Source organism: Mobula hypostoma, chromosome 4 (assembly GCF_963921235.1).
Source record: "Mobula hypostoma chromosome 4, sMobHyp1.1, whole genome shotgun sequence".
Classification (NCBI taxonomy): domain Eukaryota; kingdom Metazoa; phylum Chordata; class Chondrichthyes; order Myliobatiformes; family Myliobatidae; genus Mobula; species Mobula hypostoma.
In genome coordinates this window covers 18,093,913-18,121,713 of record NC_086100.1, presented here as the reverse complement: position 1 = coordinate 18,121,713, position 27,801 = coordinate 18,093,913, and the positions used below count along the sequence as shown (strand labels likewise).

The window sequence follows — 27,801 nt, the reverse complement described above, 5'->3', positions numbered from 1 at the left end:
CTCTGAATAAGCACTTGTTCTTATTGGATCAGGATGCTGTTGTAATGAAAATGTAATGTTTACCTATATGTGTTGGGCTGTGATTTCATGTGTACCAGTACTCTAATTGTTCAGGATTATATGAACTGTGTGTGGGGATGGATTGTGAATCTATAGAAGTCTTCACAGCTGAGCCTAGTCACTGTATTTTCCAGCCTACAGAAGTGGGAATGCTTTGTTTTCCCTTTGGGATATTCAGAGGCAGATTTAGTACCTTACTTGCTGCCACCTGACTTAAACAGCAAAGACAAGGGATCAAAGATATCTTGTTCTGAAATGAACTAGCAGCATTTTGTGCCTGTGTTGATTGAGGAAAGATCCAGGAAATTGATTATCACAATGAATCTTGTCTAATGACCCACCTTTTGGGACTGATATCAGATGGTCTACACAAGCAGGTGCCAGTCTCTTCCAGAGCCAAGTCCAATTCCATTTATGGTTTGAAGTTGCATGGAGTACTCAGTAGATATATTGCCTTGCTGTAAAAAAAGACTTTATTCATTTGTGGAGGGAATAAATCACTTCAAAAATGTTATTATTTTTAGATTGAAATATTTAAACTTTGATCTGTATAATATATAACAATATGAACCACAGTTATGGTTAAAAGCCAACATTTTTATATTTAGCTATTAGTGCATCTGTGAAGCATACTTGATATGTAAACATCTTATGCCGTTAAAATTTGAAATTGTTAGACTGATTTCAAATATAGGTCATGGTGCTGTATCTAGTTAATTAAGCAACTTCATATGGCAATAATTTAATCTGACGTTCTGATGCATTACTCTACATCTGAGTGTCACTGTATTGATTTTGGTTTGGTTTCTCTAGACTTTAGATAGTGCCTGGTAACTGACATGATTTCATTTTGTTGCAGAAAGATAATTTATTCAATTTTGTCCATTATTTTAAACTGTGCATGATTCTGATAAACGAGCCTTATTTTGAACATTTTCTTTTGTTGGTTAGGGAATCACTTTTTGATAATTGTTCCTTATGGTATGGCAAAAAAGTAAACAGGAAGCTTTAGACCTGTTACAATCGATTAATCTATAAACGTTGGATAATCAAACACTTAAAAAAAATGTTTAAAATTTGTATTCATTTCTTGCTGGTATATTGTGATACTTTGTCCTTTGTTTAAGAGTTGATTATTTGTTGTGTGCCAGAATTCTTAACACCAGTTTCTTAAGGCTCAAATTTAGCTGAATTCATTTTTGTTCTCCTTAAGCAGAGTTTTGAACCAGGCACTTAAATACCTTGAGCTTCAGGCCTAGATATCCCAAAACCTGTAGAGCATAAGCATGATAAAAGTTTCTACTGTTGCAATTTAAAATTTAAATTTAGTGAATATAAGATGGTTCCACTGCCATGACATGAGAAAAAAGAATGGATTAAGATTTTGCATATTCACATCTCTTAGCTCTATCACATTTAGAACTAATCTTTAGTCTGGATTTTGCCTTTGACTCATTCATTTTGCAATGACTGTGATCTTCCATATTTCTAGTCATTAACAGACTGCCAGTATGCTGTTGGGTTACCAGTTGTGGTTACCCACTTTTAGTGCATTCAAATAAGGTGCTAATTTTCAGCACCATTGGCTTGTACATGCAGAGAAAAGTGACATAGTTTTTAACAGACCTCTGTAATTAACAGACTTGTCAGGTTTGGGAGAAGTATTATTTCTGGAGTAAAATTGTACTTTGACCTGCAATGCTGATTCAAAACAGGATGAGCCAGTGAAGGGCAAACTTCAGTTGCATCAGATGTGTCCTATGTACCAACATATATGCTCTGGATTTTGAAAATCTATAAAACTGAAAAGAATTGTGACCTAGTTAAGCTGTCTGCTGGCATTAAAGCAGCCATGCAGTTTTGGTAACAACCCTTGCTTTGCATATGTCCATTGGAAAAGGGTAACTGGTGTATTGTAATTTATTAAGGTGTAATTGATGATTATTATGGTCTTTAAAGTAGTATTGCTTTAAGACTGCGAAACAATTAGCAGATGAGCGGCAATTTTTTTTAAAAAGAGACTAGTATTGTGTTGTGTATGGATGCAGTGTTGTCCCAGATTTCAAGTCATTTTAATTTGCACTTGGTTTTGGATTGTGGGTGTTTAGGGAAAATAAATGTATATTAGCAATTCCTTTCGAAAGTGCTGATGAGCCACTTAAAGTCCTTATGAATATACTTCACAGTTAGGCATTTCCTATGTTTAAACTGTGATGCTGAAGAAATAGTGGTATGCACTCAGTGGCCACTTTATTAGGTATATGCTCGTTCATGTAAATATCTAGTCAGCTAATCATGTGGCAGCAACTCACTGCATAAAAGCATGCAGAAATGGTTGAGGTTCAATTGTTTTTCATACCAAACATCAGAATGGGGAAGCTATGTGATCTAAGTGGCTGACTGTGAAATGATTTGTTGGTGCCAGATGGGGTGATTTGAGTATCTCAGAGCTCTGGGGGTTTTCATTCTCAACAGTCACTAGACTTCAATGGTGCGGAAAATGTAAGCAAGTGACAGTTCTGTGGGAATAAATGCCTTGTTACTGAGAGGCAATAAAAAATCTGCAGATGCAGGAATTCCAAGCAACAGATACAAAATGTTGGAGGAATTCAGCAGGCCAGGCAGTGTCTGTGGGCAAAAAAAGTACAGTTGACATTTATGGCTGAGACCCTTTGGCAGGACTGGAGAAGGGTCTCGACCTGAAACATCGACTGTACTTTTTTCCATAGATGCTGCCTGGCCTGCTGAGTTCCTCCAGCATTTTGTGTGTGTTGCTTGTTAATGAGAGTGTGCAGAGGAGAATGGCCAGACAGATTCAAGCTGACAGTAAGGTCACACTAACTCAAATAACCATGCATTACAACAGTGGTGTGCAGAAGTGCATCTCTGAATGCACAACACATCGAACCTCGTGTGGACACGGTACAGTAGCAGAAGGCCCACGAGCACACACTTTGGACACTTTAGCTACAGGAGGCACCTAATAAGGTGGCCACTGAACGGATTTCCAAGTCAGGATTTTGTGCAACTTGAGATGGCAGGGAGTGCTAGGCCCCTCTGCCTTCTGCCCTCATCTTTCCTGTGGTGGAGTTTGTCAGTTTTGGAGTTGCCGTTGAGTAACCCAGGCAAGTAAATTGCAGTACATTGCAGTCAAGGTGTGTCATTATTGGAGAGAACAAATCCTTAGTGTAGTGGATAGTGTAAGAGTCGAGCTCGTTCCTTATTTGTTTGATTTTACTTGAGAGGGGTCGCCAATGTTGGAATACTTTCACAGGTCCATGGACTCTGTCCTTTCGTTAAATACCCCAGCGAGTTCTAGACTTGTGGTAGCTTTGACTTCATCTGATATCCCAATGTGTAGCTCGGTGTAAGTATATAAACTTTGCACTATCTATAGAAGAATGCAAACAATGTATAAGCAGTCATTTTGAGTTGCATCAAAATGATTAGTGTAGTTGGTTTACTGAAACAAGGTACTGATCTTAAAGTTATTAGTAACAGGTTTCCTTTCACTGAATGTATTATAGTGTTCATTCTTTTAGGTCTGAGTGTGTTAATTTAGTGAGAATGAGAGGGGGATATTGAAGAAGCTAATTTTAATTTGGTGATTTAAGCTTGTTCGTGGAATACTTGGTTTGGGACAGCAAATTGTGGATAAAACACTGCTTTTTCTATTTTGTGAATACTGAAGGTCATGTGGTGCCGTATTCTGAGACAGGAGCCAGTGGTATTGTCTTGGCCAGTACTTCCCCTGCTGTAACTTCTTCTGAAATGGAAACAATTGCATATCTTGAATGTGGTGCAATCTCAGGCAAAGGAAGGTATATCATTTTATTCCCCCAAGGGAAGTACTATTTCTTATTCTCATCATAGTTACGGAGGTTATAAGGTTGTAAACTTAAGGTTTTCATTTACTACAGTTGGTTATGTGCATCAGTCATTTCAATTGAGAAATGTATGTCTGAATAGTTGGCAAATAGAACACATGGAAATGAGGATATGGTATAAATAATTTTACAGAACTCAATAACCTCCGTGAACTCTGGTCTGCATTCCAAGATTACACTGGGTGGTTGCAATTGTGGACCCACTCTAACAAATGCAGAGGGTTCATGAAAATCTCTGGCCTATTTATATCTTCCAGTTAGAAGTTACTGAGTGGAGTAGTTTCTATAAATTACCATCAGTGCACAAAATGCACTGTCAGTTTGTCATTGAACATCTCTGGAAAATAAAGCATGGTCACGATTTTTTAGAAATTACGTTTGTGCCTTTCATCTGTAAAGGGTTGATTCAAAAGCTCTCAGATAATATTTTTGAAGGAAAGAATGTAAACATTGTACTCATAAAGGATTCATATCTGATCATGGGTGGCCTGGAAAAATTTGTTCTTTTTCACTTTGAAGTTAAGTTTTTTTCTGAATTTTATGGCCATTTCTGGTGATAAATCCATCCAAAAATTCCTGGGACCAGTGCTGTCTTTCTCCTTCCAATCCCACTGTCCAGTTTTCTTCCCCTTCTCTCCTTGCTGATTCAATCTTTGCTGGCTCCAATTCTAACTGTTCTTTGTCACTTAAATAGTGAATGTCAGCTGGCCATTTTACAGAGGATCCATCATTCTTTAGCTTAGTCCTCACTTCTGAATATTCACCTAATTGCACATTCTGTTGGAAATTTCCAGATAACAGTTGTAAATTGGTTTGGTTCATTTTAACTCAGTTATTGGAATTAAGTTGCCCCAGGTAAATGCTGTGTCCTTTTTCTGTAAGTTTAAACTGCCTTTATCAATAGGTAAGATCCAGATTGCAAGTTAATGCAAGGAAATTATACTGCTTAAGCCCAGCATCCATACTAGAGCACTGTCCGCAGACAGCAGCTCACCAAAGTCCTCTGCTCTGCGTCAGTCTTTGTTGTCCCCAGGTGTCTTCTAGGCAACACTTCTTTCTCTCCCAGGGTAAGGTTTTGGAGCTTCTGTTGGTGCTTCTGAAGCTCTTTTTTTTTAAAAATGGGATGGGGTTGCTAGTCGCATGCCTTCCCTTCCTTTCGCATCTGGGGGCTGTCGATGACGGAGTTGAGGAAATTGTAGTTGTGTATATTAATATGAAGTGTTTGGTAATGGATGTGGAATGCAGTGTAGCATACTAAGAAAGGAAGTGCTGGCATTGGAGAGGGTCCAGAGGAGGTTTACAAGAATGATTTTGGGAGTGAAAAGGTTAACATATGAGGAGCATTTGATGGCTCCGGGCCTGTACCCACTAGAGTTTAGAAGGATGAGGGGATCTTATTGAAACCTGTTGAACATTGAAATACTTAGGTAGAATGGATGTGGAGAAGATTACTCCTATAGTCAGGGAGTCTCGGACCAAAAGGCACAGCCTCAGAATACAAAGACATCCTTTAGAATGGAGATGAGGAATTTCTTTAGCCAGAGGGTGTAGAATCTGTGGAATTCATTGCTAAAGGCAGCTTTGGAGACCAAGCCATTGGATATATTTGAAGCAGAGCTTGATAGGTTCTTGATGAGTAATGACTTCAAAGGTTACAGGGAGAAGGCAGGAGAATTAATTTCAGAGGGATAATAAATCAGCTGTGATTGAATGGCCAAATGGACTCAATCAGCTCCTATGTCTTATGTGAGCTTCCTTAAAAATTTTGTGTGGCTGTTTCAGTTGAGTTCTGCTAAATAACTTCGTTATAAAATTTATCATGGCTTCTAGTGGAAGGTCCTACAAATAATTATAATTTTTAACAAAGTAAGGTTGCAGTGAAGGATTTCGCTGCTGTACTTGTCTCAGATTGTTCTTTGTAGTATTTTTATTTAACCTGGCTCCTTTGTCACTATCTATTTGTTTGTGAAGAACCTTTTGTAATTGCTGCCTTCCTGTTCCCAGCACTTTCTTCTGGTATTCTTTAAGGAACTTTCCAAGGCATTTTGTAGTCGTCTTGTTAAGGTTGTAGTAATAACCTTTTCATTTCACAACCATCTTCCTTGATCTCCCTTTCTGCACCCTAATTTGTCAGGCTGTTTGTCTAAACTCTAGTACCAGGTGAATATAAGTTTCCAGTGAATATTGGAGCAATAAAAATTGTTTTTAGTCTATTTCCTAGCTGCCAGGATCGAAAACATTTGAAGTTCAATTCTAACACTTGATGTGAAGGCTCAACTGGATGAGAAATGCACCACATCTGTGCCATCACTAAGCTTGTCTCCATAGCATCACTCGATGCTGCCCTATTTCAATGTATTTCCAGCTGAAATCTTGACTCATTCCTTTACAACTGCTGAGCTGAACCAAAGCATATTCTACTGTCATGAATTTTTTAAGTCCCTTTTTTGACTTGCCTTTCCCTTTCTCCAAAATCTTGAACCATGTCAGCCTGGATATCTGTACTCTAATTCTGGCTGCTTAAACATTGCACTTTTTTCAAATAGTTCTCAGTTGCTAGTTGAAATTCCTTCCCTAACTATATCTGCCTTCCCGGACCTCCTGTCCCATGATCCTCTGGTATCCCTTTTGCCAATCACTGTCCAGCTCTTGGCTCCATCCCTCCCCCTCCTGTCTTCTCCTATCATTTTGGATCTCCCCCTCCCCCTCCCACTTTCAAATCCCTTGCTCACTCTTCCTTCAGTTAGTCCTGACGAAGGATCTCGGCCTGAAACGTTGACTGTACCTCTTCCTAGAGATGCTGCCTGGCCTACTGCGTTCACCAGCAACTTTGATATGTGTTTCTTTACTTTATTACAGTTTGTGAATTAATAGAATTTAATGTGACTTTTGAGCAAATGTATGTTCCAAAGCCCGGAAGTCCAAGGACCTTTGTTAGAGACTACGGACTACAGGTGTTTCACTAGGTTGTCAAGTTTACTTTTAACAGCTACTTGTGTTGCCTGTGGCAACACCCAGAAGCAGTTTCGTTACTTAAAACTAGCCTTATTGTCGCTGTCAAGTTGCGCAACTGTCTCAAAGACTTTGTTCTGCAGGACGCTTGCACATTAAGCAACTTTATTTTGGCTTGGTATTTCACTGCTTTGGCGGCACTTGTTGCATTAGTTTAACAAAAAGCTGACAGTAACCAGCACAGCATCTAGAAGGAAAGACAATCCAAAGGAGTAGTACAAGGTTGGGGTTCAAGTAGGAGTGTTTCTGAGGAAGTTCCAGAGAGCCAAGGATAAAGGCTGATTTATACTTGTGCGTCAAATGTCCAGCGTAGCGGCGCACCCTACGCTGTACTCTACGCAAACCCTATGCCATAGCCTAATGCGCACCTCTCCTAAAATGTAGCTACATGTCGTGGCAACACAGACCGCAACAACTGTAATTGGTCCACTTGGTAGCATCGCATTTCCTCCTACACTGCAGTAGCTTCCCATTGGGCGACTGAAGGGCAGGGAAGGAACTCTGGCTGCAATGCTTTCCATAAAGCTTTACAGACCTCCGAAATTATGGAGGACCCTGTGCTCAATGCCAGTTTGTAGCTAGCTGCTACAGCCTGTTGACTTCCACCTGAAGCTAAAACTCGAATGGTGATTGCCAGTCTGAGTATACTGTGCGTACACTGATGCGATATTAATGGTTGGAGACAGTGAACCAAATCGTCAAATCTACCTGCCAACATCCGAAAATATTTGAAATGCATTTCCTCGTCCATGTCTCTCAGTGGTCGGACAAGCACAGAAAATTCACCCTCCTTCAGTTTCAGTCGCCATTGTTTGAAGTTTGAGTTTCTTTGTGTTGTGTTTCAACACGAAGAAACTCAACACAATGGCATGGAATCCCCACCGCCAACTAGCGTTTTGGCGGTGAATTGCAGCGCGACGCAGACACAGCAAGGCACAAGTATAAATGCTCACAACGGCGTAGCCCACTTGCGTAGGCTACGGCAAAAGCTAGTACGCACAAGTATAAATCAACCTTTAGAGTTTTACCATCAGAAAGGGATGCTCAAAACCTTCCAGACATTTGTGCTTAGATTCATTACACTGGAGACATCACTAGGGATAGTGGCAAGTGAGAATAATTACATTGAAGGTTTTGAATGTAGGATCCTCAAGTAGAGTAATCTATATTTTTGTAAAACTTGGTCTTGTAATTGGCTGAACATGCTGAATTTGAATATTAATGATGGAGATGACAGCAGATTGATCTTGTCTCCATGATAGAGCAAAGCGTTTGCAGTTTAAAACATGGCAGTGACTATAAACATAAGAGATTCTGTAGATGCTGAAAATTCAGAGTAACACATACAAAATGCGGGAGGAACTCAGCAGGTCAGGCAGTGTCTATGGAAATGAATAAATGGTCGATGTTTCAGGCAAAGGCCTTTAATCAGGGCTGGCATTGACGCTTCGTGCTGAGCTCCTGCGTCAAGGTTGACATTGATGTTTCGGGCAAAAGCCCTTCACCAGAACTGGCATTGACACTTCGGGCCAAGACTCTTTGTCACGATGCCTGATTACTCCTCTCCATAGAGGCTGCCTGACCTCCTGAGTTACTCAAGCATTTTGTATGTGTTACTATGGCAATGGTTATTTTGTTATCCTGGCTTTGTCTAATTTTAAATATCAGGCCCCCTGCCATGAGGATTGAAAGCTGATTTCAAAAACTGATATGTAGTAGGAACTGCTTTAGAGTGGCATTATGAATTTGTGAATTGTTAAACAGTTTGAAATTTTAATGTAAGCAAGTCTATTCTGACCTCGAATAGAAAAGTTTGATCCCAATTTTGTTTGTACGTTATCCCTTCATCAAATTGTAGCTGGGTTGATGAGTTCTGAGCTTAGCTTAGATTCATGATGTATGTGGAAGAAGTTAAAGAACAGTTGTACATGAATTTCCAGACTGAAATATGGCACCCGACCATTTCAACTATTATTTAGCTCTTGCCTTCAGTCTATAAATTCCACATGTTTAGATGAACTCTTCTGAACCCACAAGCTGTTGGATGGAAAATGACATGAAGACATTTGCAAATTGAACCGTTTTGATTGAGAATAATCCTTCAGATATCATTACCTCTAAAGATTCCAATACCATTATAAAATGGTAAGTTTATAAAACTTAAATGGCATCTTCTGAGACAGATAAGCCCAATGTTGGACTCTCAACAGCCTGGAGTGATGCCACTTTACAGTCTTAGTTAAGGCAAGTTTGTCTACTGCAGAGATATGCTATGATTATTGCAAGTCATTTGGAAGTTTATAAATGTTTTATGTTCAACCTGTTCTATTACTTTTAAAGTTGGTCAATTTGAATCTAGTATCTAGCCACATTTGATTTTGCTGTGAATATTAACTGATTAATTTGTTAACATTTTACACTGCTCATCGGGACGCGAAAGAAGCAATTCCGATTTAGTACTTAGTCCCCATGCCAGAACGTCTGACATCATTTTACGCTGTATTTTTACGTATCATTAAACCTAGTATCTTCATGGTCTTTGTTGATTTGTACCTTTATTGCATTGGTCTGTTCGTCTATTCGGTAGTTTGGATTTATAAACCAATCCTACTCTGAGGAAGCTCAACAGAATCACAATGGTAGAAATTAGAACACTGGGCTGTCACTATTAGAGAAATTAAATTTAAAGCACTTGCCTATAGATTCATTAGACTTTGTCAAATATACATTACCACCGTCTGAATACTTCGGGTGCATTAAATTTAAAGCAGTTGTCCATAGATTCATTAGAATTTGTCAAACATACAATGTTACTATCTGAATATTTAGTATTAATCTGTATTTGGTCATTTACTATTAATTTTGAAATTTGTAACCTGAATATTTTTAATTATACCTGGTATTCCAGTAAGCTATTTAGTGTTGAGTTGCAGAGGGTATTATAGTCAGGGCAACAGTACTGTAGCATGCGATGACTTTGCCCTTTTCTGCATTTGTTCTCAGTACTATGCCCAATACCTGTAGAAAAGCAGGTGTGGATTCAGCAAGAAAGAGAAATTTGTTAGTTTCTTGAAAGTACTTTTAAGAATTGCTCGAAGCTTCAGTGTACAAAAAAAACGGTTTAATGAACTTCTGCATCTCGTCTTGGTGAATTTAAAGTGGAGGGTAGTTAACTCATTTAACAAGTGTGTAGTTTATTTAATGAACATTTAAATCACTAAGGTGCTTACTGAGCGGCTAGCTTTCTTATATTTTAATTTTTTTAGATCCAAATAAAATGGATAGTACTGCTTCACTCTGGCATTTCACACGGAACAGTAAATTTTGTAATTTGTTCTGAATCGTTACTGATAAGTCACCATTGCATATAGGCTGCAGTGTTTATTGTGGTTTGATTTTTGATTTGAAGTTGAATATAGACAAGCTGCCTTTTGAATTTAGATTTAGAACCATTTCAGGACCACTTTCCTCTCTGCCAACAGATTTTTATATAATCCATATATTGCTATTTCTCTTTTACACTATTTAATTTTTAATTTGCAGTAATTTGTATCTTGCATTGTTTAGCTAAAAAAATAAAAACATGATATATGTCAGTGATAATCTGATTTTGATTTTTAACATTAGTTTTGAATTTTCAATACAGAAATTCACAGTGGGACTGCTGATTGGGTAGTAAAATAACTCTTAAAAGATGCAAACTGCTTGGGGCTAGTGCAACATGAATTGCAAATGCCTTTAGAGGAGAATTCCAGTTGAAGATCAACTATTGCTTTTGTTCCCAACTAGTTGAATTTGGTAGCAACTTGAATGGGAAAGAGGAAGAAATGATACAGCCCAACCGGCGCCAGACTCCAAATAAAAGTGAGTGCTTGGCAAGCAGTATAATTGTAATGCAATTTAAAGAATTCAGGGGTGTTGTGCCGTTATCCTGACATGCCATACTTCAGATTTTGTGTTTGCCAGTATTCAAGGGGTTCACTTAAAGCCTGGATAGAGTACAGTGGCAACAACTTGTATTTATTTAGTGCCTTTAATGTAGCAATGTTTTAAGGTACTCCACATGAGCATTACAAAATAAAAGTTGACACAACCACTTACAGACGAATTGGGTAAGGACCAAAATCTTGGTGAAAGAGTAGTAACGTTTAAAGCAAGTAGAAGGTATTAGGGAGGTATTTGGCAACCAGTGGTGAAGATGCCTACACTCAGAGGCCACTTTATTAGCTAACTCCTGTACCTAATAAAATGACAGTGGTCCTCTGCTGCTGTAGCCCATCCACTTCAGAGTTTGACATATTGTGCATTCAGAGATGCTCTTCTGCACACCACTGTTATTTAGTTACTGTCACCTTGAACCAGTCTGGGCATTTGCCTCTGACTCTGTCATTAACAAGATCCAGTGAACTGTAGCTCACTGGATTTGTTCCAGGGGATCAGCAGCTTCTGAGATGCTCAAACTACCCCATCTGGTGCCAACAATCATTCTTTAGTCAAAGTAACTTAGATCACATATCTTCCCATTTCGTTACAACAACTGAACCTCTTGTCCATGTCTGCATGCTTTTGTGCATTGAGTTGCTGCCACATGACTGGCTGATTAGATTTGCATGAACGAGCAAGTGTACCAAGTAAAGTGACCACTGAGTGTGTGTCTGATAGATCAATTAAATTTGGTGATAATTGCATGCCAGAAGGGATAAGATACGGTTATCCCAGATGATTGTGGATCTGGAGAGTGCTGAAGTTGGGATTAGGAGATGGATTTGAACCTAAGTGCAAACTTTTTTCCTGAGCGGCACACAAAATGCTGGAGAACATAAATATAGAGATACCTAACGAGTCAGCCAGCATCTAAGGAGATGAATAAGGAGCCAATGTTCCAGGCCGAGAACCTTCATCTTGAGTGTTTGCTCAATCTGGAGTAAATGTAGGATGAGTATGTAGGTGAAGGCTGAATACCAGGATTTGGTATGTGTTAGGATGCATGCAGTTGAGTTTTGGATGTCCTTACGTTTATAAAGGAAAACCATGAAGCTAGAGAATTAAGAAAGTAGTACACTTGGGGTTGCTTAGTACTAGGCCAAATGGTGCCATTTTGAAAAGAGCACCTGAGTTCAAATCTGTAGGAAAGCAAAATCCAGTAAATTATGTGATGGTTGTATGTTCAAACTAGTGAAAGGCAACCTTGAAGCTGGCTTTATTGCAGGGCAAATTAATGCTTTGAATTGCAGGTCAAGGTAGTGAAGTCTGTTTTAAAACTGGGATTGTTGATGTGGATGAGCTAAGCTTTCCTTATCCATTGTTCTGCGACCATGACTGATTCATGGTTTTCCCATGCTCTGCAGTACCTGCTGTTCTCTGCTTTCCTGTTGCATCTGCAATGCAGCTTGGACTGTATGCTATTTTGTTTTTGGCTGAATTTTGCTGCTGTTTAAAACCAAACTGAAGGCAGTATTTAGATCATTTCAATCTTGCTTGTGTATAATTTGATATAGGAAAAAGTGTGACAAATATTCATGGCATCAATAGCATCGAATTACAAAATATTAGGACATTTCAACAGTGTCTTTTGTTTCAAGTACTGATTAACATATCCTCCATATAAATCCCACTGGAAATTAATTCCAAACACTGATTTTGCAGATGCTGGCAATCCAGAGTAACACACACAATGCTGGAGGAACTCAGCAGCTCAGGCAGCATCTATGGAAAAGAATAAATTTCAGCTTGGGTGGAAAAACTTGAATTGATTGGATTTAATATCCAAGACTTTTTTCCCCCTCAAATACTAATTATTATTTTCTAATTATGCATTAATCTATTTTCAATCTTGTGTTTTTAAATTTATGCCACCATCAGGCCAATTGATCTAACAGTGTCTTATCAAACCTCAAAGTATCTTAACTACAATAAAATTATAGGCTGAAGTATGTTTTCGTTGAGGGACTAGTGTTGACCAGGAGCATACACCGTGCTGTCTTTGAACAAATGGCAAAGGATTGTTGAATCCAGTTGAATAGGTGGGTATGAACTGTGTTCTTCCACCAGAGCAGGGTTGCCCTGGCCAGTCATCATCTGAGCTGAAAATGCAATGGCATCATTGTAAGTGGGACCTCTCCTTGATTGTGTTAATGTATTTCATTACCTCCTACACAGAGTTCCTGTGGTAGAACTAATTATTGGCAAAGATGACACTTTCTGCAAGGCAGACCACTGAATCTGCATTGCTTCTCAGTGCTCATTTGTCATATGTAAATTAAAACTTCAACCAAATATTAGGTATCGAGTATTTCTCTACTTGCGTCGAACCTTGTGCATTAATAATTTCCTTCAGATTAATTGCTGCTGAATCATTTCCTAAATCAGATTTTAATAGGTAGTTATTTTGTATTTTTGCTCTGTGGGAAATGATGGTAGCTGACTTCTTTCCAAATATGAGCTTGAATGTGACCAATAATATTCTGGAAAAGTTAAAACCGTTGTTTAGATAGTGGTACACGAGGATGGATTTTGCTGCTTTAGTGACCTTCGGGATTGGCATCATGCTTAGCACAGAAATAGTGGGTTGAAAGGCCTGTTGTCTGTGCTGTACTATTCTTTGTTAGTCCATGTATATGTTAATTAATGATTTGAATTGAATGTGAAAGAGGGATGTTCCTGTGTCAGTGTCATGGGATTATTTCTAAGATTAAACTCCTTGACAAAGCAGGTATGGAAGAATTTGTTTAATTCTCTGTGCTCTATTAACTTCAAAACTAAAACCTTAGATCTTGAAGAAGTGTACAGCAGGCACATGCACTATTTTATTGGTAATTCTGAAACTTGAGACAATCAAGGTAAATAATTTTCATGTCTTGGTACTTTCAAGATTAAAAATTTTAGAGAAATTCCTCTTAAGAGGAGTGGAAAGTGAGTACAAGGGAACGTCAAGCTTAAATGAATATGGCATTGATCAGATAGATGGTCTTTAATGTGAAGTACTGGAGGGGGTAGGTTTAAGGGGAGTGGGGAGGCGTTTAAAGAAGAGTTGCAAGGAAAGTTCTTAAGATAATAGCAAGTGCCTCAAGCATACTGCTAGAGGAGGTGGCTAAAGCAGTTTATCAACATTTGAGGTATTTAGACAGGCAAATGAATAGCCAGGAAGTAGAGATATGGACAACATCCAGGCGGATGGAATTAGTTTGGCATCATGGTTAGCATTGACGTAACTGGACTGAAGGGCCTGTTTCTGTGCTATATTGTTTTAGTCCATGCATGTTTATTTGTTAATGATTTGAATTGAATTCATGTGGCTTTTAAGTACATTGTATTTTGGATTGATTACAGCAGAAATTTGAGAACTGTCTGGATCCGAAACACTTCCATTTTTTTTGAGCTCCCAGTAGCCTTAGCATAGTGTTTATATTTCAAGTCCATAGGAAGGATGTGTATTAGTCATTGGGTTTTAAAAAAATGTTGTAGAAATTTCCTTGGGTACTTCCCCTTCAGTGATCATTGGCTAAAATCTCAATGATGTTATTTTGTTTTATGTTGAAGGTGAGATTGGGGAAAGTGTGAAAAGTGGGATGGGGGTTTATTTTGGTTCATTAGTTCCCTGTAAGTAAGGGCCACCAAACCAGTGTTGTCTTTGGGGGGGGGCGGGGGGGAGAGTTGGGAGAGAGGAGAGAAGACATCCACAGCCTTGTCACCCTTACAAGGCTAAATGGGTATACTGGAATATAGAGTGCTAGGGACTTGATTGTAGTGTAAAATCCTCTAGGAAAGGGGTTCCCAACCTTTTTCATGCTATGGACCCTTTCCATTGACTGGGAGTATACGAAGTTGGAAACCGCTTCTTTAAGGGCTTACGCAATGGCATGGAGAGGATCCGATCTCTTGTGGAACCATCTGGAGGAGTCAAACAGAAATCCTGAGCAATGTACATAAAATGGTGAATGATCTCAGCAGGTGAGGCAGCATCTATAGAGAGGAATAAAGCTGAGATCCACTCTTTATCAGGATCCTTCACCAAGACCAGTACTGATGAAGGTTCTCGGCCCAAAATGTCAAACGTTTATTCCCCTCCATAAATGGTACTGGACCTGCTGAGTTCTTCCAGCACTTTGTGCTAGGAATCACTGTTGAAAAAAATATAAGCCACCAACTTGAGCTGAGGTCTATGAGTCTTCTCTGTTTCGATAAGAATGTTGAGAGCAGAGTCATGGAATATATTTAAGGCAGAAATGCATTAATTCTTCAGTGAAAGGTTACTGCAGGTATAAGCATCCATGTTAAGATTATAATGAGATCATTCAGGATCTTATTAAATGGGTGAATAGGCTGAAGGATCCAGATAGTTTCCTCTTCCTTCTAACTCATATTGAATTTTGAAGCCAATGTGTATAGACGAAAGGCAAATTTAATTCTAATACTAAATGTTACATTGAGTTTATGTTTAACTATACATGGATCAAATGGCAAAGGCTCTAATTTAATGCCAGCTCATCTCAGTCAGTTTCGTGCTCCACTAATCCCCTACATCTACGTACTTTCCCATCCTCAAAGTTAAATTTTTTTTTTTTACCCAGTCACCTTAGTAACAATATGGGTTTTACTGACATTGCTGGATGAAGAAGAAATTGATTTTTAGTCCCATCTGTTCCATTCTCCTAAACTATTGCAATATAGTGCGGAGCTGCACCACTCAGTAACCCCCAATTTAACTCTGGCCTAATCAAGTGACAATTTCTAATGGCCAGTTAACTTGCCCTCTGGTATGTCTTCAGATTGTGGAGCACCCAGCAGAAACTCACGCGGTCACAGAGAGAATGTACCAACTCCTTACAGACAGCAACAGGAAATGAGCCCAGGCCACTGGTACTGTATAGCATTGTGCTAACCACTGTTACTGTGCCTTACTCAGCCACTGACCTTACTCTTGGGTGTTTCGGGAATGCAATGATCCTTAATCCCCTCCACCCAAAAGCCCTTGAGGGCTTTAGTTGGTATGGGATGTGGTAATGCCATACTCTTGTTAGAGGAGTTAAGTACTACTTATCAGCTTGTGTCTGAATGTTGTCTAGGTCTTCTGCCATAAGTGTTTGCTGCTTCGCTGACTAAGAACTGACAATTGGAATGGATCAGTTTGCAGACAGTAGCTTGTTCCCCGACTCTGACCTCATGATGGGAGAGCATTGAAGCAGCTGACAATTAGATCGGAGATGCTTTCCTGAGGAACTTGTGCAGTGATATCCTGGGGGTGAGAAGGGGGTCACCGGAGTGTTTCTCATTTAATTTTCATTGATTGCAGATTTACATGAGTCTTGTTTCAACCATCAACAACTGATGCAGTCTGGGGGACCTTGATGGAACACAATCTGGGGATTGGTGATAATTGTCACTTGATAGGACTGTTAAGAGCATGTTCCATCACTAGTGGTTAGAAGCACAGGTCTGAAGAGGCAGTGTATTGTGTAGGACTATAACAGTAATACTACAAGGTTTCAGTGCCCATATACCAAGGTTGCAATCTCATTAACCCTGCATGACTGTTGAAGACCATTGAATCTACCTCTGTTCCCACTGGGTGAGTTGCCAGCTATGCAAGCATGTTACAGGCATATATGTTGAGTGAGCTAGAGCTTTTGTTTTAGGAGCAAAGGGTGGGAAGTGATTTGTTAGGAGTACAAGATGAGAGGTATAGATTGTGTAGATAGCCAGGGCAAAAGTGGGGACATCATTTTAAGGTGATTGGAAGAAAGTATAGGGAGTTGTCAGGGTTAAGGTGTTTTTTTTACGCAGGCTAGGTGCGTGGAATGCTCTGGGTAGGAACTTTTATTTCTCAAGCCTGAAGAAGGACCTCTCAAATGAAACTTCATTTTCTCTTTCCATCGATAATTCCTGCATAGTTCCAGCATTTTCCACAAACGACAAAATCTGCCAATGCTGGAAATCCAGGCAACGCACACAAAATGCTGGAGGAATTCAGCAGGCCAGGCAGCATCTATGGGCAAAAATACCGTTGCAATTTTGGGCCAAAACCACATTGTTTTGTTGTAATAGTACTTGTGTAAGTCTTAATCCCTGGCACCTTACCCTTTAAAATTCATTACACTGACCAAGAAACTTAATGTGCTGATGACTTTTGGATTCCTTCATCCCATTACAAACATTCTCTTTATTCTACACATCTATCCCCACCTCCTCTCCTGCTGAAAATAGCTCTCATCTCTTTCCAATTCTGACAAAGAATCACGAGCAGAATTTGGTCACTTGGCCCATCGAGTCTGCTCTGTCATTCCATCATGGCTAATTTATTATCCCTCTCCTGCCTTCTCCCTGTAACCTTTGCCCTTACTTATCAATGACTTAACCATATAACAATTACAGCACGGAAACAGGCCATCTCGGCCCTTCTAGTCCGTGCCAAACTCTTACTCTCACCTAGTCCCACCGACCTGCACTCAGCCCATAACCCTCCATTCCTCTCCTGTCCATATATGTATCCAATTTAACTTTAAATGACAACATCAAACCTGCCTCAACCACTTCTGCTGGAAGCTCGTTCCACACAGCTACCACTCTCTGAGTAAAGACGTTCCCCCTCAAGTTATCACTAAACTTTTGCCCTTTAACTCTCAACTCATGTCCTCTTGTTTGAATCTCCCCCACTCTCAATGGAAAAAGCCTATCCATGTCAACTCTATAATCCCCCTCATAATTTTAAACACCTCAATCAAGTCCCCCCTCAACCTTCTACGCTCCAAAGAATAAAGACCTAACTTGTTCGACATTTCTCTATAACTTAGGAGATGAAACCCAGGCAACATTTTAGTAAACCTCCTCTGTACTCTCTCAATTTTATTGACATCTTTCCTATAATTCGGTGACCAGAATTGTACACAATACTCCAAATTTGGCCTTATACAAATTCAACATTACATCCCAACTCCTATACTCAATGCTCTGATTAATAAAAGCCAGCATACCAAAAGCTTTCTTCACCACCCTATCCACATGAGATTCCACCTTCAGGGAACTATGCACCATTATTCCTAAATCCCTCTATTCTATAGCATTCTTCAATGCCCTACCATTTACCATGTATGTCCTGTTTTGATTAGTCCTACCAAAATGTAGCACCTCACATTTTTCAGCATTAAACTCCATCTGCCATCTTTCGGCCCACTCTTCTAACTGTCCTAAATCTCTCTGCAAGCTTTGAAAACCTACTTCATTATCCACAACGCCACCTATCTTAGTATCATCTGCATACTTATCCAATTTACCACCCCATCATCCAGATCATTAATATATATGACAAACAACACTGGACCCAGTACAGATCCCTGAAGCATACCGGTACACACTGCCCTCCAATCTGACACACAGTTATCCACCACTACTCTCTGGCATCTCCCATCTAGCCACTGCTGAACCCATTTTATTACTTAGATATTAATGCCTAACGATTGAACCTTCCTAACTAACCTTCTGTGTGGAACCTTGTCAAAGGCCTTACTGAAGTCCATATAGACAACATCCACCGCTTTACCCTCATCAACTTTCTTAGTAACCTCATCAAAAAATTCAATAAGATTTGTCAAACATGACCTTCCACGCACAGATCCACGTTGACTGTTCCTAATCAGGCCCTGTCTATCCAGGTAATTATGTATACCATTTCTAAGAACACTTTCCATTAATTTACCCACCACTGACGTCAAACTCACAGGCTGATAATTGCCAGGTTTACTCTTAGAACCCTTTTTAAACAATGGAACGACATGAGCAAAATGCCAATCCTCTGGCACCATGCCCATTTCTAATGACATTTGAAATATTTCTGTCAGAGCCCCTGCTATTTCCACACTAACTTCCCTCAAGGTCCTAGCGAATATCTTGTCTGGACCCGGAGACTTATCCACTTTTATATTCCTTAAAAGCGCCAGTACTTCCTCTTCTTTAATTGTCGTACTTTCCATAACTACGCTTGTTTCCTTTACCTCACACAATTCAATATCCTCCTCCTCAGTGAATACCGAAGAAAAGAAATTTGGGCCAAAACCACGTTGTTTTGTTGTAATTGTACGTGTATAAGTCTTATCCCTGGCACCTTGCCCTTTAAAATTCACCTCCCCCTCTTGCCCCTCCTATTCTATCACTTGTATGAATTATATTTACATCACTCCATTAAAGAAAACGTGACTTACAGATTAGCTTTATTTGTCACATTTACATCGAAACATGAAGAGAAATGTACTAATAACCACCATTGCCCCCAACATTAGCTTGGGCCGTCTATAAGTGACACCACGCTTCTGGTCCCAGCTCATTAATCCTAACCATGCGTCTTTTAGAATGTGGGAGGAAGACCACATGATCACAGGGCGAATGTGCAGACTCGTTATAGATAGTGACGGGATTTGAACACTGGTGATCTGTAAAGCATTGCACTAACCACTTTGCTACCTTATACACTTAGTTGGTTGGAGAAATCAGAGAAAAACTACAGATGCTGGAAATCTGAAACAAAAGTAGTACTGGGGAAAAACTACATGACAGTCAGATAGTCAGTGTTTCAGGCACGCTAAGCGGGGGAGGCAGGAGAAAGGAAATTTAAAGGCCAATTACCTTGCTCAGTGGTTAGGAAGATGTTGGAATCCATTATTAATGATGAGGTTTCAGTGTACTTGGAGCCACGTGATTTAGTAGGCCAAAGTCAGCATGGTTTCTTTAAGGGGAAATATTGTCTGACAAGCCTATTGGAATTCATTGAGGAAATAACAGGCAGGATAGACAAAGTCGGTGGATGTTTACTTGAATTTTCAGAAGGCCTTTGACAAGGTGCTACACATGAGGCTGCTTAACAAGATAAGGGCTCATGGTATTTCAGAAAAGGTAACTAGCATAGGTAGAAAACTGGCTGATTGGCAGCAGGCAGAATCAGAATAAAGGGGCCTGTTCTGGTTGTTATTCGGTGACTAGCGTTGTTCTACAGGGGTCGGTATTGGGACAGTTTTGTTTCATGTTATATGTCAGCAATTTAGATGATGGAATTGATGGCTTTGTGACCAAGTTTACAGACGATGCAAGGATGGGTGAAGGGGTAGGTGGTAGTGAGGAAGCGAGGAGTCTGCAAAAGGACTTGGATTGGAAGAATGGGCAAAGAAGTGGCAGGTGGAATATAGTGGAGGGAAGTTGTGTAGTTGTCACTTTGGTAGAAGGAATATAAAGGTGGAAACATTTTTAAAGATGCCACATTTCTTTAATATTTTAAGCAAGATTACTTTTTTATTTCCATTTTTTACAGTTTCAAAATAACAAAAAAGGAAAAGGGCCTAAAGCAAAAGTTTGGGCACCCTGCATGGTCAGTACTTAGTAACACCCACTTTGGCAAGTATCACAGCTTGTAAACGCTTTCTGTAGCCAGCTAAGAGTCTTTCAATTCTAGTTTGGGGGATTTTCGCCCATTCTTCCTTGCAAGAGGCTTCCAGTTCTGTGAGATTCTTGTGCCGTCTTGCATGCACTGCCCTTTTGAGGTCTATCCACAGATTTTCGATGTTTAGGTCGGGGAACTGTGAGGGCCATGGCAAAACTTTCAGTTTGTGCCTCTTGAGGTAGTCCATTGTGGATTTTGAGGTGTGTTTAGGATCATTATCCTGTTGTAGAAGCCATCCTCTTTTCATCTTCAGCTTTTTTACATACAGTGTGATGTTTGCTTCCAGAATTTGCTGGTATTTAATTGAATTCATTCTTCCCTCTATCAGTGAAATGTTCCCAGTGCCACTGGCTGCAACACAAGCCCAAAGCATGATCGATCCACCCCCGTGCTTAACAGTTGGAGAGCTGTTCTTTTCATGAAATTCTGCACCCTTTTTTCTCCAAGCATACCTTTGCTCATTGCGGCCAAGAAGTTCTATTTTAACTTCAGTCCACAGGAATTGTTTCCAAAATGCATCAGCCATGTTTAGATGTTTCTTTGCAAACTTCAGATGCTGATTTTTGTTGTGAGGACTCGGGAAAGGTTTTCTTCTGATGACTCTTCCATGAAGGTTATATTTGTGCAGGTGTCGCTGCACAGTAGAACAGTGCACCACCACTCCAGAGTCTGCTAAGTCTTCCTGAAGATCTTTTGCAGTCAAACGGAGGTTTTGATTTGCCTTTCTAGCAATCCTACGAGCAGTTCTCTCAGAAAGTTTTCTTGGTCTTCCAGACCTCAACTTGACCTCCATCGTTCCTGTTAACTGCCACTTCTTAATTATATTACGAACTGAGGAAACGGCTACCTGGAAACGCTTTGCTATCTTATAGCCTTCTCCTGCTTTGTGGGCATCATTTATTTTAATTTTCAGAGTGCTAGACAGCTGCTTAGAGGAGCCCATGGCTGCTGATTGTTGGGACAAGGTTTGAGGAGTCAGGGTATTTATAAAGCTTTGAAATTTGCATCACCTGTCCTTTCCTAATGATGATTGTGAACAAGCCATAGCCCTAACAAGCTAATTAAGGTCTGAGATCTTGGTAACAGTTATCTGAGAGGTCAATCTCTTGGGGTGCCCAAACTTTTGCATAGTGCTCCTTTCTTTCACTCAAAAATTTTATAAAACAAAAATAATACACTAATCCTGCTTAAAATGTTGAAAAGAATGTTTCATCTTTAACTTTGACTTTTGGAGATCAGTTTATCATCTTCTCACTTAACTATTCACAGTAACAGAAATTTTGACCAGGGTGCCCAGACTTTTGCATGCCGCTGTATAACTGCATTTTTTTGTATTATGATAGTGCAACAGAATTTATAGGCATGGTTAAAATGTACCATTAACCATAGAGGTCCTGTCTGCGAATTAATTTTGAACTTTCTTTGTTCACTTATGATCATGTTCTCAGAGTCTTGCATTTGACGTTGCATAAAGTAATATAAATTCGAAGAATGTGGGTGGGGGCGACCCTAATCATGACTTGTGATTTATGATGTGATGCTGTTGAATTTCTGCTAAAATTTTAAGAATGCCTTTAACGTTTGTAAAGCCTTTTTCAAATTAAAACTGGCATAAAGCCATCTTTGTGGCGATTTCTCTAATTTCTCAAATCTGAATCCACAATACGTTATCATGTCCCAGTATAAAATCTTGTGTATCCTGTACAAATGAGCAGTGTTAAGATCTACAGAAATTCATGGGGTTGTCACACAAATTCAGTATCTTTGAATTTTTTTTCAGTCTATTCTACTAAGGGTTGCTGGCCAAAGGCTTGATATTTAGTTATCAAATTGAAGAATGTGGAACATTTAGCTTATCAGCAATGCATAATGTGAATGTGAACGTTTTGTCTCTTCTGAATCGTTTACCGCTAGCAGCAGGTTATCAAGCTAAATGGAATGTTGGCCTTCATTGCCAGTGGGATTGAATTTTAGAGAAGGGAGGTTAGGCTGTAACTGTGCAGGGTACTGGTGAGGCCGCGCCTGGAGCACTGCATCCTGTCCTGGTCTCCTCACTTGAGCAAAGACATATTGGCTCTGTAGACGACACAGCAAGTTCACCAGGTTGATTCCAGAGATGAGGGGGTTAACCTATGAGGAGAGACTGAGTCACCTGGAACTATACCCACTGGAATTCAGAAATTTACAAGGGTTTCTTGTAGAAACATATAATTATGAAAGGGTGAGATAAGATAGAGGTGGGAAAGTTGTTTTCACTGGTAAGCGAGACTAGAGCTATGGACATGGCCTCAAGCTTCAAGGGAACAGATTTAGAATGGAGATGAGAAACTGCTTTTCCCAGAAAGTAGTGAATCTGTGGAATTTCCTGCCCGGGAAGCAGTAGAGGCTACCTCATTAGATATATTTAAGACACCAGTTTTTATGTTGCAGGGGCTTAAGCATAAGACATGGGAGCAGAATTAGCCCATTTGTCCAAGTGAGTCTCCTCCGCCATTCCATTATGGCTGATCTATCATCCCTCTCAACTCCGTTCCCCTGCCTTCTCCTCGTACATAACCTTTGACAGCCTGACTAATCGAAACCTGTCAACCTCTGACCAGCTGCAGGAAGGGCGAGTAGGGAGAGCCGAGTCCATGGCCAGTTCAGCCATGATGTTGAATGGTGGAGCAGACTCAAAGGGTCAAATGGCCTACTCCTCTTGTTCCATATGTTTAATTCTTGCTTTTTTCCCCCCAGTAAATAGCAGTTGAAGACCATTGATCACTACTTTTCTCACCTATATAAGAAGAGAAAGATGTGGAGTCTTTAATCTAGCAAGACTGTAATGTTTTTGGAATCTATGCAATCATGTGGTTTCTACAGACTAACATCTTCTCCAAAATGCTAATTCACTTGCATTTCTTTGAGTCTTAAGATGCTTGTTTTGCAGTGATTCCTGCTAATGTCATGGTTGTACAGTGTTGGTATCGTTAAGTGTATATATGTGGAAATGATTAATTTTTGTTAACCAAGCAGTCATTTAGTGCTTACATTTGAAGCATGGATTTACAGTGGATTCCACTTTTTTGGGACAACTCTTGTCCCAAAACAAAAACTCAACCCGAAAATAGCACATTCCCTTCATTTATTTGGGACACTATGCCAGTTAATTGGGGCAGGAGATTGTTGCTGAAATTTCTAACTCAGGCCGGTCATGTGCACTTGTGTAGCTGTTAAACACTACACTGTGCTTAGAGCAAACAGTTTTTTAAACAGCGTCACTTGCATGTGTTTGTCTTCAAAAACCAGTGATTTTTGTCACTAACAGTTGGTGAAAAATGAGCATTGAGACAATTCAGAACTGTTTCACTCACTGCAGTTTCATGTTTTCAGGCTTGGAGATGCCAGAAATGGCCAGGAGTGAAAATGATACGAATTCACTACTTCAAGTTACAAAGACTGTGATTGTTGTTGCCAGATGGGGTAATTTGAGTATCCCAAAAGCTGTTGGTCAGGGATTTTCACGCACAACAGTCTAGAGTTTACAGAGAATGGTGCGAAAAAAACAAAAGAATCCATTTTTGTGGGCGAAAACACTTTAATAAGAGAGGTCAGATGATGATGGCCAGACTGGTTCAAGCTGACAGGAAAGTGACAGTAACTCAAATAACCTCAGGTCACAACAGTGGTGTGCTGAAGAGCATCTCTGCACAGCATACTGAACCTGGTTATGCAGGTGGAAGTAATGTAGAGTTGGATTAATCCCTAAAGATTAGCTGCATTATGACATTAAAAATGCCCTTGCAATCTTGAGAGCACAAGCGATCTGAAATTGAGTTTGTGTTGTTTAGCTCCACTCAGAATTGGGTTCAGGAAGCAGGCCTGACTTGTACATGCTGACCAAGCTGCCAAACAGAATTAGTTCTATTGGCCCATATCCTGCAAAGCCTTCTCAGAACCCTCTGGTTTGTTGCATTTGCTATGTAACAATCTTTTTTTTCTCTTCCTGTTGATCAGATTCCATATTTAAAACAGATGAGCATTTGTAGTTTTAACAGCTGAACTGTTATACCTTGGCCATCTCATACTTGGACCACGTCACAAACGAGCAGGTCCGCAAGACCATCCAGCACCACACTGGCCCCCATGAAGACCTCTCACAATGGTGAAGAAAAGAAAGCTGAGATGGTACGGCCATGTAACAAGATCCAGTGGCCTTGCAAAGACCATTCTACAAGGAACTGTGGAGGGGAAAAGGAGAGGTAGATAGAGGAAAAGATGGACAGACAACATCAAAGAATGGACAGGGAAAACATTTGCGGTGACCCAGGTTCTGGCACATGACCGCAACAGATGGAACAGACTGGTGCAAAGCTTGTCATGATGGTGCCCCGTCAACTCCACCAGGAGTTAAGGGCGCGAGGAAGGAAGGAAGGAACAGCTGAACTGATAAATGCAATTTTGACATGGCACAAAGATATCCGTAATGTTTTTAAAGAGGAAGCCTTCTTTTCGCTAAGGCTGTGATTGACCCTATCCTGCTACTTTGGTAGATTTCAGGACTCTAGAAAAGTCATTGCCTTGAATACACTGTGAATGGGGCGGCATGGTAACATAGTGGTTAGCACAACACTTTATAGTGCCAGCATTCCAGGTTCAATTCCCACTCCTACCTGTAAGGAGTTTTTCCTCTGGGTGCTCCGGTTTCCGCCCACAGTCCAAAGACCCACCAGTTGTTAGGTTAATTGTCCCGTGGTTAGACTAAGGTTAAATTGGGATTGCTAAACAGCGTGGCTGGGAAGGCCTATTACAAAATGTATGTTAATTAATAAAATATTTATGAGTCCCGAAGAAGGGTGTCTGCCTGAAACATCGACCATTTTTTTCCTTTTCCGTAGATGCTGACTAGCCTGCTGAGTTCCTCAGACATTTTGTGTGTGTGTTGCTTTGGATTTCCAGCATCTGCAGATTTTCCTGTGTTTGAAATAAACAATAAATGAATAAAATGTCCACTGCCTTTATAGAGCTGGGAATTCAAGAGATTTATAACATCCTGATTTCAGCGGTCAGTGGCTTACTCCTTATTCCAAGACCATCTCCCCAAGTTCACGAACCCTATCTTAAGGGAATGCTCTCTCAACATCTACCCTGTCAATCATCTTCTGAATTCCATGATTGAGGATGAAAGTTGTTTCCTCCACCTCTCCACATAGAGCACGAACTTAATCATACATTATTTATTTTCTGTAATACTTCAGTTCTTTGCACAAAGAAAAACTTCCAAGAAATTTTGCAGTGTACTGTTTACTAAACCAAAGCAGCACATTAAAGATTTGTGCCCAAAATTAATTTTGGATTATTGGTTATTGTTGAAACTGAAATGATTGTGATACCATCCAAAATTCTGAGCTAGATTCCCACAAGCCATTTTTAATGGCAGGAGCATCATTTGCATGTTTAAGTAGTATGTAAACTTCCATACTTGCCCCATTAGATCTCATTTTAATTAGGTATTTGCTACATTTGAATTTCTTCATAATTTTGTAAAGGTCTTTTTCAGTATCATGACGGTGTGCACCCAAGTTGATAGCTTTGTACATTCATTTCTGTTTATGAAAGCAGTGATGTGCATAGATGAGAAACAAAACGGGTGTGATAGTGGAAACGTGCATGGAGCTGGAGGAGGTAGCGGAGGTACTTAATGAATACTTCAGAATTCACAGTGAACTGAAACGTTTCAGTATATAGACATTAAGAAAGAGGATGTGCTGGAGCTTTTGAAAAGCATTAAGTTAGGTAAGTTGCCAGGACCGGATGAGATTACCCCAGGCTGCTGAGGGAAGTAAGAGGAGGTTGCTGAGCCTCTGGCGATGATCTTTGCATCATCGATAGGGACAGGAGAAGTACCGGAAGATTGGAGAGTTGTACATGTTGTTCCCTCGTTCAAGAGGGGGAGTAGAGAGAACCCAGGAAATTATAGACCAGTGAGTCTTACTTCAGTGGTGAACTAGTTGTTAAAGATCCTAAGAGGCAGGGTTTATGATCATTTGGAGAGACCTAATCTGATTAGGGATAGTCAGTGTGTCTTTGTCAAGGGCAGGTTATGCTTTATGAGCCTGATTGAATTCTTTGAGGATGTAACAAAACACATTAATGAAGGTAGAGCAGTGGATGTAATGTGTATGGATTTCAGTAAGGCACTTGGTAAGATTCTCCATGCAAGGCTTGTTCAGAAAGTAAGGAAGCATGGGATCCAAGGAGACCTTGCTATGTGGATCCTGAATTGGCTTGCCCACAAAAGGCACAGGGTGGTTGTAGACGGTTCGTATTCTGCATTGAGGTTGGTGGCCAGTGATGTTCTGCAGGGATCTGTTCTGGGACCCCTCCTATTTGTGATTTTTTTTCATACCCTGGATGAAATAGGTGGGTGGGTTAGTAAGTTTGCTTATGACACAAAGGTTGGGGGTGTTGTGGATAGTCTGGAGGGTTTTCAGAGGTTACAGTGGGACATCGATGGATGCAGAACTGGGCTGAGAAGTGGCAGATGGAGTTCAACCCGGATAAGTGTGAAATAGTTCATCTTGGTAGGTCAGATTTGAAGACAGAATGTAGAGTTAATGGTAAGACTCCTGGCAATGTGGAGGATCAGAGAGATCTTGAAGGTCAGTGCCCATGGAACATTAAAAGCTGTTGTGCAGGTTGACAGTGTTGTTAAGAACACTGATGTGTTGGCATTCATCAACTGTGGGATTTAGTTCAAGAGCTGTGAGGTAATGTTACAGTTATATAAGACCTTAGTCAGACCCCACTTGCAGTACTGTCCTCTGTTCTGGTCACTCCCTAAAGGAAGGATGTGGATACTATAGAGTGAGTGCAGAGGAGATTTACAAGGATATTGCCTGGATTGGAAGGCGTACTTTATGAGAATAGGTTGAGTGAACTTGGCCTTTTCTTCTAGGAGCAATGGCGGATGAGAGGTGACCTGATAGAGGTGTATAAGATGATGAGAAGCATCGGTCATGTAGAGAGCCAGAGGCTTTTTCCCAGGGCTGAAATTGTTTAGATTATGGGGACACTCAGTCCTCGATTATTGTTCTTTAGAAATGCATGCATTAAAAAATGATACAATGTTCCTCCAGTATGATATCACAGAAACACCAAGACTAAAACTGACAAAAACTGCATAATTATAACAGTTACAACAGTGCAAAGCAATACCGTAATTTGATAAGAGCAGACCATGGGCATGGTTTTAAAAAAAAAGTCTCAAAGTCCTGATAGCCCCAACATCTCACGCAGACAGTAGAAAGGAGAAACTGTCCCTGCCATCAGCTTCCAGCGCCACAAACTTGCCGGTGCAGCATCCTGGAAGCACCCAACCTCAGTCCAACTCTGAGTCAGTCCGGAAACTTGGAGCTTCCGACACCAAGCACCGAGCAC

The 27,801-nt window shown here is 40.1% G+C and overlaps 1 protein-coding gene across 4 annotated transcripts in view; it reads left to right on the top strand.

Moving 5' to 3' along the window:
* Window positions 1-27,801, top strand: part of tsc22d2 (TSC22 domain family 2) — a 136,431-nt gene that overhangs the window by 3,449 nt on the left and 105,181 nt on the right. The window lies entirely within an intron of this gene.